Consider the following 12,567-nt stretch of genomic DNA (forward strand, 5'->3'; position numbering starts at 1 on the left):
AGATTTCTGGGGATATACTAAAGACAATGAGTTGGAATATAGTACCATATCTGAAGTACTTATTTGATTATTGTTTGGTCGAAGGAGCTATACCAGATGAATGGAGAGTTGCTATAGTAGCCCCTGTGTATAAAGGAAAGGGTGATAGACATAAAGCTGAAAATTACAGGCCAGTGAGTTTGACATGCATTGTATGTAAGCTTTGGGAAGGCATTCTTTCTGATTATATTAGACATGTTTGTGAAATTAATAACTGGTTCGATAGACGACAATTCGGTTTTAGGAAAGGTTATTCCACTGAAGCTCAACTTGTAGGATTCCAGCAAGATATAGCAGATATCTTGGATTCTGGAGGTCAAATGGACTGTATCGCGATTGACATGTCTAAAGCATTTGATAGGGTGGATCATGGGAGACTACTGGCAAAAATGAGTGCAATTGGACTAGACAAAAGAGTGACTGAATGGGTTGCTATATTTCTAGAAAATAGATCTCAGAGAGTTAGAGTAGGTGAAGCTTTGTCTGACCCTGTAATAGTTGAGAGGGGAGTTCCTCAGGGCAGTGTTATCGGACCTTTATGTTTTCTTATATATATAAATGATATGAGTAAAGGAGTGGAATCAGAGGTAAGGCTTTTTGCGGATGATGTTATTCTCTATAGAGTGATAAATAAGTTACAAGATTGTGAGCAACTGCAACGTGACCTCGAAAATGTTGTGAGATGGACAGCAGACAATGGTATGTTGATAAACGGGGCTAAAAGTCAGGTTGTGAGTTTCACAAATAGGAAAAGTCCTCTCAGTTTTAATTACTGCATTGATGGGGTGAAAGTTCCTTTTGGGGATCATTGTAAGTATCTAGGTGTTAATATAAGGAAAGATCTTCACTGGGGTAATCACATAAATGGGGTTGTAAATAAAGGGTACCGATCTCTGCACATGGTTATGAGGGTGTTCAGGGGTTGTAGTAAGGATGTAAAGGAGAGTGCATATAAGTCTCTGGTAAGACCCCAAATAGAGTATGGTTCCAGTGTATGGGACCCTCACCAGGATTACCTGATTCAAGAACTGGAAAAAATCCAAAGGAAAGCAGCTCGATTTGTTCTGGGTGATTTCCGACAAAAGAGTAGCGTTACAAAAATGTTGCAATGTTTGGGTTGGGAAGAATTGAGAGAAAGAAGAAGAGCTGCTCGACTAAGTGGTATGTTCCGAGCTGTCAGCGGAGAGATGGCGTGGAATGACATTAGTAGACGAATAGGTTTGAATGGCGTTTATAAAAGTAGGAAAGATCACAATATGAAGATAAAGTTGGAATTCAAGAGGACAAACTGGGGCAAATATTCATTTATAGGAAGGGGAGTTAGGGATTGGAATAACTTACCAAGGGAGATGTTCAATAAATTTCCAATTTCTTTGAAATCATTTCGGAAAGGGCTAGGAAAGAAACAGATAGGGAATCTGCCACCTGGGCGACTGCCCTAAATGCAGATCAGTATTGATTGATTGATTGATTTTTCGTTCCCGTTTGGTGAAGAAAATTTCAAGCTTAATGTTCAACATACGCTCAGTGTTTTAGGTATACCAGCAATTCTTAACTGTGCCTGATAGCTTAACACTCGTATGTGATGTGGATTGCCATATTAGAATATATATACGATTTTTCATTGCGATTTTCCGACTCATCGGCTACTCCTTGGAAACAGATGAGTAAAAGTGCATAGTTTTCACCCTGGGACTCTCCATTTCAATGCTCACAACAACAACAACAACAAAACGATTTTACGTAGAGATGGGCACTATCGACTAATCTAGCGATAGTCCCTTCGTATTATCGACTGAATAGTCGAATGTTTTCAGTCGAATAAAAGTATTCATATAACTAAGTAGTCAATCGTTCCATGAAAAACATTCGAATGTTTCCAGTCGAAACTCTCCGTATCAAAAGTGGAGTGTCGTACTTTTACGAATTCGACTTATTTTAACGCAATCTACCAATAATTAGAAATCACCTGTATAGACACCCATTAGAACAAAATGTTATATTGAGTGACTTAGAACATTTATTCAAAGGGACCCACGTTCGCAGCTGAGAAGTCCACTCCGCTCCACATTACGAATAAGAAGCTGCCCCACTCGTAGATCTCAGGTTCGTATTCCATTCACTGACAACGGATACCGTAACTTTAATGTAGTTTTCCATGGGGTTTTCTACGTTCATTCCTGTCAAATGCCACAATAGTACTGAACCTTGGGTGCATTCCCCAATTTCGGACTTAATCATACTATTGAGGAACTCACAGTTGCGCAGATTAAAATCCTATTTACGCATTCGTTCCTACATGGGGCTAATAAATAGATAGATGCCCATATATGAGCCAACATCATACGAATGGCCTTTCTTGGTGCTAACTTGACAGTGAAACGTAGAAAGACGACAATGAGGCTCTATTACCGAACAATGCTAACAATAATATGTAAAACTTGTTGCTGTAGTACACAATCTGGATGTATATGAGAACAGCCAAACACACTACTACGCTACTACTGTATTTTCAAGATTGTTATTATAGTTATGCCTTATTTATGAATAACGTATACAGCGACTGACCTAAATACAGATCAGTATTGATTGATTGAGTGATTGATCGCTTCAAGTCCCGTTAATCGAAAGAATATTTCACCATCAGAATGTTGGCCGGCAGTGTAGGAGAGGTGGTGGTATACAGTTTATAATCACTAGATTTTATGTCAAAAGCCTGGATTCAGTTCCAAACCTCTCCGCAGTGCTCATGTGGAATGACGGCATATGACGCTGTTGATGATGATTAGTCCGCTGGATGGAGACGTAAAGCCTTGAACATACCCTTTGGTGTTATTCGTCAGGAGTAGGCTATGTGCTGGCACCGGGTTTCACCCTCTCCCTTCCTTCTGTCATATTTCGCGTCATTCATTTCTTCTCATTAACTCCTGTGATGAGGGTTGACGTTAGGAAGGGCATCCGATCGTAAAATCTCGCTACGAAGATTGATCTCGCTTCGTATCCCACCCCGTAGAGAAAGGGAACAAGGGCTGGGCATACATTTTTTTATAATTTCAGTCTCCGTGCAACTGCGGGTTGACAGAGACAAAAAGTTAATGAGGCCTTCCTCTGCCGACGCCAATGTCCATCAAACTTCAGCGACCACCCTCGTCCTAGCATTTTCAGTTTCTTTAAGATAATTCTGGTAGATCTTCAGGACGAGTTTCCTGATTTCGCGTAAAGAAAGTATCCTGTGCGGCAATCTGTACGCAGTTCTGCGTCACATGTCGACCTTGAGAAAGCCCGCCCTTCTGCTCTAGGTGGGAGCAAAATGGCTGAGCTGTCATGCGGTACTCTTCTGTTTATCAGCGATTGAGTGACAAGTCTGGTTCCTTGACAGCATGGTGATCGTCGCGGCCTTCAGGCTGGTTCACAGTGGCGAGTGATTTAGTAACTAAACGTTTTCGGACAAAACGACTGTATTTAGCCGAGTAGTTTAGTGTGATTTAATGAGCTCGATCCAGTAAAATGGAAAGTAGGCGGTCGAGTAGCATCTCCCACACCACCTCACTTATCATTAGCCTGCCACTGGATATTACTAGCTGATTTAATAGAAGACAGTTCGGGTTTAGGAAAGGTTATTCCAGTGAAGCTCAACTTGTAGGATTCCAGCAAGATATAGGAGATATCCTGGAATCAGGAGGTCAATTGGACAGTATCGTGACTGACCTGTCTAAGGCATTTGATAGGGTAGATCATGGGATATTACTGACGAAAATGAGGGCCATTGGTCTAGATAAGAGTGGTTGAACGGGTGGCTAAATTTCTACAAAATAGAACTCGGAGAATTAGAGTAGATGTAGTGTTACCTCATCTGTAATGATTAAGAGGTAAGGGGGGGGGGAGGGTCCCGCAGAACTGTATTATTGGATCTTTGTTTTCTTATACAGTGTTGAAGGTATACTCTGGTGACATCATGCTGGCCTGGTGGCGCGGTACGTCTGATAACTCCTGCAAATATCAGAGAAAGTAAGACTTACCGCCTACTGACAAAAGTGGGGCAAGGCGCTGAGTCGGGCGAGCAGCTAGTGAAGCTCCCATGTGGAAGACATTAGGCATTCCATCCGCGAAGCCTGCCAACGTGGGCCCGTTGAGGAGTACAAGAAAGTTGGTGAAAACAGTCCTGTTTCTTGTCAACGATTGTCCCGGTACCCTAACAAAATCTAACTGGAACATAATTTATTTAATGACAAGATTGTGAATAATTGCAAAAAGACCTCGACGATGTTGTGAGGTGGATAGCAGGCAATGGTATGATGAAATGAAATGAAATGGCGTATGGCTTTTAGTGCCGGGAGTGTCCGAGAACATGTTCGGCTCGCCAGGTGCAGGTCTTTTGATTTGACTCCCTTAGGCGACCTGCGCGTCGTGATGAGGATGAAATGATGATGAAGACGACACATACACCCAGCCCCCGTGTCAGCGAAATTAACCAATGATGGTTAAAATTCCCGACCCTGCCGGGAATCGAACCCGGGACCCCTATGACCAAAGGCCAGCACGCTAACCATTTAGCCATGGAGCAGGACGATGGTATGATTATAAATGGGCTTAAAAGTCAGGTTATGAGTTTCATTAGTAGGAAAAGTCCTCAGTTTTAATTACTGCGTTGAAGGGATGACATTTCCTTACGGGAATCATTGTAAGTACCTAGGTGTTATTATAAGGAATGGTCTTCATTGGAGTGATCAGATAAATGGGATTGTAAATAAAGGGTACAGATCTTTGCACATGGTTATGAGGGTATTTAGGGGTTGTAGTAAGGATATCAAGGAGAGGGCATATAAGTCTCTGGTAAGACCCCAACTAGAGTATGGTTCCAGTGTATGAGAACCTCACTAGGATAACTTGATTCGAGAACTGGAAAAAAACCAAAGAAAAGCAGCTCGATTTGTCTTGGATGATTTCCGAGAAAAGAGTAGCGTACAAAAATGTTGCTAAGTTTGGGCTGGGAAGACTTGGGAGAAAGAAGACGAGCTGCTCGACTAAAATATTCCGAGCTGTCAGTGGAGAGATGGCGTGGAATGACATTAGCAGACGAATAAGTTTGAGCGGTGTCTTTAAAAGTAGGGAAGCTGGGCTGAGTGGCTCAGAGGGTTGAGACGCTGGCCTTTTGACCTCCAGCTTGGCAGGTTCGATCCTGGCTCAGTCTGGTGGTATTTGAAGGTGCTCAAATACGCCACCCTCGTGTCGGTAGATTTACTGGCACGTAAAAGAACTCCTTTGGGACAAAATTCCGGCACCTCGGCGTCTCCGAAAACCGAAAAGTAGTTAGTGGGACGTAAAGCCAATAACATTGCTATTATTAAAAAGTAGGAAAGATCACAATATGAAGCTGAAGTTACAGTTCAAGAGGAGAAATTGGGGCAAATATTCGTTTATTGGAAGGGAAGTTACGGACTGGAATAATTTATCAAAGGAAATGTTCGATTAATTTCGAAGTTCCTTGAAAGACTAGGTAAGCAATTGATAGGGAATCTGCCACCTGGACGCCAGTTGTGATTGATTGATTGATTGATTGATTGATTGATTGATTGATTGATTGATTGATTGATTGATTGATTGATTGATTGATTGATTGATTGATTGAAAAGTTGTGATAACTGCATATGCATCGTTAGATCGACAAAGCACAAAGCAAACCCCTCGAGAAAGAACAAAACAAAACACGTACACAGACCAAACAAAGCAACTGAAGCACGAGGAAACACTTATTATGTGGTACTAATCAATTCTACATTAGCATACCTGATCGCTAAAAAAGACGTGATAGGCTGTACATGGTACAGCTGCTAATAATGTACGTGAAAGTTAGTTAGAAATGATAAACAAGTTGAAATTCCTACATCGTTTTATTTATTCATTTAAATTTTCATTTGCACAACTTTTTAAATTATAAATTATCAACATTTGATTGAAGAATGAAAACTTTTAAAATTAGTTTCACAAAATAACTTTTTTTTGTTTCCTCGCCACAATGTAATACCATACGCCATTTCATTTCAACGAGACATTATGTACAATAAAACTGTTAAAAGTTGAATCTGTTTAGATACGCGCAACTGAGAACCGTGCAAGCAACTGCTAGGCTGTATCAAATACAGTAGAGACACTCAGCGAGATATCGCGGGACAGCTATTAGAGCTCTCTCCAGCGGGTAGACCTGAGCACGTGTATTTGTGTGTGAAGTTTTTGGTGTTATTTATGCGTTTCCAGTGAGTTGACATAATTAAATAGTAGCGTGTGTCATTACTTGATATCTCCTCTCAACATGAGGGGAAAGGTATGTGCTGTGTTTGGCTGCAGTAACTATGAAGTAGAGAAGAATGCGCGGTCTTTCTTTCGCTACCCTCGTGACAAGAAAATGTAAGTAATATTGTGTTTACATATATATTCTTCCAGTGACAAAGATATTTTTATAGTACTCCATAATCTTCTGACCTGCTCGACCTATATTTTAACTGGCTTAAAATAGAATACGCATATTTTATTGTATAGTGCAGCAGTTAACCTTCAATACCGATGTGTTGTTGTAGGTGTGATTTGTGGGTTTATAAGAATTATAAGATCTGTTCAGATCATTTCCAGGCCAGCGACTTTAAAAATCCTCGACTATACAGCCAAGGGTATGTTACATTTTTACTCTAGGCCTAATTGTACGTTAATATTCTACAAAGCATCACTATCGACAACATTTACATACTTTTCTTTATTTTATCCCTCTTCTCAGATTAAAGCCGGGATTTTATAGATTTTCTTTCTGTTAGTAGACTTCATGTTAAGAGGAAAATTGTCCAGCTAGTAAATGTTAATTCATTGCATCATGTGTGTAAGGAGTGCCGATATTTTTATTGACAAGTGTCTTAATGTGATGATACAATGTTTTTTAAATGATAAAAAAAGACAAATCTAACCGTAAATGTTCAGGAAGGAATGCTAAAGCAAAAAAAAGTAATGCATAAATGAAAGATCAACCCATTTCTCAGCAGTCCAATTCACATCTTGTTTATATGTCTAATTTCAGTCTTTAAATAATAACCCTTTAAATAATTCTTCGTTCGTTTATCCAGAATTGCTTTAGCAACTTCGAAGTTAATATCTCAGTAACACTTTCTTTCTAGACGTAATTTATTTATCCATTTTCGTATATGCATTTCCATTGATATTTGAATTTAGCGCGACTTTTCAGGTCAAGTCACTAGGAGCACCACCGTCGAATTGTCTCCCATTTTAACAAGGCTAAATCCGTAAGTGTCGCGTATTGTCTCTACTGTATTTGGTATTGATCTTCCATCAGAGCGCATACTCTCCTCCTTTACTTGCATGAGCTGGAGCGAATTGTGCCCGCCTTTGGTCTAAATTCTATTAACACGTGACATGATATTGTTTTCAAAGCATCTTCACGTAACTGTAATTACACGGTGGGGAATAGTTGCTAATAGTTTTCATTTAGTGAAATGTAGTCCGGTACCGTGGCTAAATGGTTAGCATGCTGGCCTTTGGGCACAGGGGTCCTGGATTCGATTCCCGTCAGAATCGGGAATTTTAACGATAATTGTTTAATTTCGCTGGCACGGGGGCTGGGTGTATGTGTCTTCTTCGTCATCATTTCATCCTCATCATGACGCGCAGGACGCCTACGGGAATCAAAAACCTTAATTTTTTTTTGCTATTGGCTTTTTGTCGCACCGACACAGATAGGTCTTATGGCGACGATGGAATAGGAAAGACCTAGGAGTTGGAAGGAAGCGGCCGTGGCTTTAATTAAGGTACAGCCCCAGCATTTGCCTGGTGTGAAAATGGGAAACTACGGAAAACCCGACAGTGGGATTCGAAGTCACTATCTCCCGGATGCAAGCTCATAGCCGCGCGCCCCTTACCGCACGCCAGCTCGCCCGGTAAACCCTTCATCTGGCGAACCGAACTTGTACTCGGAGACTCCCGGCACTGAAAGCCGTACGCCATCACTTTTCAGTGAAATGTATATTGTAACTGCATACGGTTATGGTATTAATATTCACGATTAATAGCTCGTTTTGTGACTACAGTCTGTGTGTCGTTGAGCGAGCTTAAGTCGAAATTATCAACCATTTCATCGGAAGGAGAAGTCGGCTCTCGTATGCGAGATAGCGCACAGAGAATAATAATGATAATAATAATAATAATAATAATAATAATAATAATAATTGTAATAATAATAATCTGTTCGAGTCACGGGGTTAGAACGAGAAGCCAGACGTATCCGGCGTGATGCACAACTTCTAGACGTCTCGGTTCTCGTTAAGAAATGAGAAATATGGGTCTGTTAAAGTGTCGAATTAAGAGATATCAAGGTATTTACGACGTATATAAGGGATAAGTGTATAAATCGTTGGAAATTCCGTTCTGATCTGTTTTGTCGATTATTCTTTATGATACGTTGTTTAAAAATGTATATTTGAATATATTTATTTTTCCAACTTTGTCGATTGTTCGCGGAGAAATCCTTGCGGCATGTTATTCCTTAATTCCTTATTCATCCTCATCACGACGCGCAGGACGCCTACGGGAATCAAAAACCTTAATTTTTTTTCAGAGGATATTAGGTAAGGCCCACCGGAATACCAGGTTTGCAGTTCATGTCCGCGAGCGACCTGGAATGTGATTTTGATTTGCTTCAACATTATTATTATTATTATTATTATTATTATTATTATTATTATTATTATTATTATTATTATTATTTAAATTCAAATATATATGCGAATAAGCCCATTAAGACTACGCAAAGTGCGTAGAGGCGTGCATTTGCTTTCCTCTCTGCCCATAAATCTTTCATTCTTTTACTGTGGGCTTCCTTTCTGCCCTCAGACTAGGCTTTTCCAGTCATCTTCTTTGGTGTATCCTCTTGGTCAACTCGCCATTTATGAAATTTGGATCTGAAGATTATCCTGTTTTGGACATCTGTTGGTGTAATTACTGCCTATTTCAAATCGGTTTTAATTGTGTCTGCTTTAGCTTTCATTATTATTATTATTATTATTATTATTATTATTATTATTATTATTATTATTACGAGGGATTGTGGAAAATCTTCATAAGACACTTGTGACGGGTCCGCACTCCACAAGTGTGTGGGATTCTTACCCACTAAAAACCACACACCCTTTTCCCACGATGTGTGTCATCACCCCGGAACCGCTCTCGCATTACTTCAGGGTGATATCGTGCTTTGTCTTTCAGACGTCTTTCTTCATTTCTCCTTTACGAACGTTCGTATGCTTCCAAATCCTTCTTCTTCTGACGAAGGACGTTCTCCACGTACACTGCCACGCGATCCCAGGATTCCTGGTTTCGCAGCATCACCGAAATAATATTATCTGTTGTCAATTCTCCTAGTTCAGTTTCCACATATCTTCTCTGAATCGTCCAATGGCCGCATACATCGTCAATGTCATCACAGTATATGCATGCTGCGTCTTTTTTTTTTTTCTTCGGGGGTCCCCCGAAGCCCGCTCCCCCCGCGTGACCATCGACTCAATCTACATGGCCTCCGACATGCTATTATTTCTAAGAAGAAGAAAGAGATAGCAGGGAGGAGTGGGAGGTGATACAAGGAGTATCTGCCGGTTTCCGAGTCAGACTCGCTACCACGGCAAGAGCTTGTGTTTGGTATATGGTGTTGAAGTATGGTATTGAAGGGTCAGGGAAAAACCACATAGGCAGAAAGAAGAAAGAGCCTACATGTAAAACCTGACATCTTGTGATAGCACATGCAAGGATGTGGGCTGGATAAAGTCCAGAGGTTGTGTTAGTTAGGAATAGGTGTCATGCAATCATAACCATTTCCTTGCAGTTTTTGTTATTATGGGGATCAGTCCTTCTTGTCACTGCCGGGTCGGCTCGGGTCTGCTAGCGTCTGGGCTTTGGGCCACAGGTTCGTCCCATTGTCCAGCTGCCAGCAGTCCCTGGTGCCAAGTCTCCTTTTGGAGAGGGGGGAATTAGAGCCAAGCCTTGCATGCAAGGGGCTATCTTCTTCCTCCTGTCGATGTCCCTCTATGCGGTGTTGTTTGAACACACTTGTCACTGCAGATCTAAAACTAAGATTATTAATAACATATGTATATACAAGTTCTCATTGGAGTGCCGGCTGTTTGCCTGCTCTCATGTCCAGCGTTCAACCTAGATAGGAAAGAGAGAACTTATTAGACAGATAGATCTTAGTGCTGTTTATAGGGCGCGGGCTGGTGTTCCGCTCCCATGTCTCTGTAGGGGGGGCGGGGGTGGATTGATACGTCCTTGGCCGTCTGGCTGCGTTGCCGTCGTCTTCTTAGGTTGTACTTTTTGTCAATCTTCCTCGCCTGGTCCCTGGGTCTAGGACAGCTGAAACATATTTACATATTTACATAGGTGTCTGCAGTGTGTGGGTGTATGTGGTATATAGGTGTCAGCTTGGCGGGAGTGGGTTGGCTATCGGCCCCTCGCCCACCCAACCCTGTGGCTGAACAGAATGTGCTTCGGTGTAGGATACTTTTTGTACAGATCAACGTCGTAGCGTCCGATCCCGCTTATTAACGGGTTGATCTTATTACTCCATGACTTTCTGTACATGTTTAGTGTCTGTTTACGTATTTGGTGCCTTATTGAGCTGACTTTCGCAATACTGCGTAGTTGGCGTATTGGCGTGTCGAAAGGGAGTCTGCTCGCTGCTCGTAGGCATTTATTTTGTATTAATTCCAGCTTATCCAGGTTCGTCATTGCAGTGAACCCCCACGCTGGGGCTGCGTACATGATTATTGGTCTGATTAAGGCCTTATACATGTTTATGGCTACTTCCGTGTTAATACTGGACTTTTTGTTGAGTATAGGATATAGCTGGTTAAGTCGTATGTGTGCTTTTCTTTGAATATCATTGATGTGGTATAGCATGGTGAGCTTTCTGTCTAGGACTACTCCTAGGTATTTGACTTTGTCATGCCACACTATATCTTCGTTGAAAAGCTTTAGCGCTTTTATGTTGACTGGTTTGCGTGTGAGTCTGTTCTTCTTAGTGAACAGCACTGCTTGGCACTTGTCAACATTGACCTTGATGCGCCATTTCGTTAGCCAAGGCTCGAGAGTTCTTAGTGCTACTTGGAGCCTCTTTCGAGCGCACGCTAGCTGTGGATGTTGAACTGAGATAGCAGTGTCATCAGCGTAGAGGTGTGTGGTAGTGAGTTCTGTCGTAGGCATGTCGTTTGTATACAGGACGAAGAGGATTGGGCCGATAAGGGACCCTTGGGCTACGCCCGCTCTAATCCTGCGAGTACTTGACAGCGTGTTATGTACGTCTACTTTGAACTCTCGGCCCTCCAGATAAGACTTAATAAGTCTTATATAGCCTGGGTGGAATTCGTGGTCTATTAGTTTCGCTAGTAGGCCTTCATGCCAGACTTTGTCAAATGCTTTCTGGATATCAAGGAAAACCGTTCCTGTGTCTCTTCGTTTGTTGAGACCTATGGTGGCTTGTTCTATGAATCGAGTGAGCAGTTGTGGGACAGAATGTGCGTTCCTAAAGCCAAACTGCTCGTTGCGAATTATACCTTTTTCCTTGATATGCCCTATTAACCTTTTCAGTAGTATTTTCTCAAATACTTTACTGAGGGCGTCCAGAAGGCTGATGGGTCTGTAGTTGTTGGGGTCTGACTTGTCTTTGCCTGGTTTTCCAAATACGAGGATCCTAGCCCTTTTCCATTGTTCAGGGTAGTATTGGAGTCTGAACATTGCATTGAAGATGCTGGTAAGTAGTGTTAGGGCTTTGTGAGTTAATTTCTTAATTATTATGTTCTGGATCTCGTCTGGGCCTGGCGCCTTCTTGGAGTTAAGATGACCTATAATCCACTTAATTTCGTGTATATTTGTCCTCTTAACCTCCGGCTTAGGTGCGTTTTCAAGGAATTCTGCTACCTTTGCCTCAGTTTGCCTGATGAAGGCTGGGTCAGATGGTATTTTGTTTGGAGTGAAAGCCGCCTCTATGGAGTCCGCTATGATTTCGGCTTTGTCACGGTTCTCGTATACCGGGCCGTTAGGTCCCTTAATGGTAGGGATGTTGTGTGGTTCTCGCGTGAAGTGTCTCGCTAAGTTCCACACTGGCCTGGTGTTGGTGTCGAAAAGTTTGAGGTGGTTGTTCCACTTTTCCGACCTGTATTCGAGTAGTTGCGTTTGTATTTCCGTGTTTAGTTCGTTTTTCATTTCGCGGTCTTCGTCTCTGTGATGTCGAGCCCAGTTACGCCTGTGGCTGTTGCGCCTGCGTATTAACTCTTTGATGTGCGCTGGAATCTCGAAAAGAGGTGTTTCTCTGTGTTTGCTTAGCGGTATGCTCGCAGTTGTGGCTGTTTGAATTGCTTCTACGAGGGTTTTGACTGCTTCGTCAATTTGGGCTGTGCTGTCTATTTGCATGCCTTCGCTTCCCTGTAGGAGTGTGTCTAGCTTGCGTTCGAATTTGCCCCAGTTGGCTGCTTTATAGTTGAG

General features: G+C 41.9%; 1 protein-coding gene across 1 annotated transcript in view; it reads left to right on the forward strand.

Annotated features, from left to right (window-relative positions):
• Nagk (N-acetylglucosamine kinase) overlaps positions 1-12,567 on the forward strand; it is a 259,336-nt gene that overhangs the window by 116,266 nt on the left and 130,503 nt on the right. The window lies entirely within an intron of this gene.

Source organism: Anabrus simplex, chromosome 1, assembly GCF_040414725.1.
Source record: "Anabrus simplex isolate iqAnaSimp1 chromosome 1, ASM4041472v1, whole genome shotgun sequence".
Taxonomy (NCBI): Eukaryota; Metazoa; Arthropoda; class Insecta; order Orthoptera; family Tettigoniidae; genus Anabrus; species Anabrus simplex.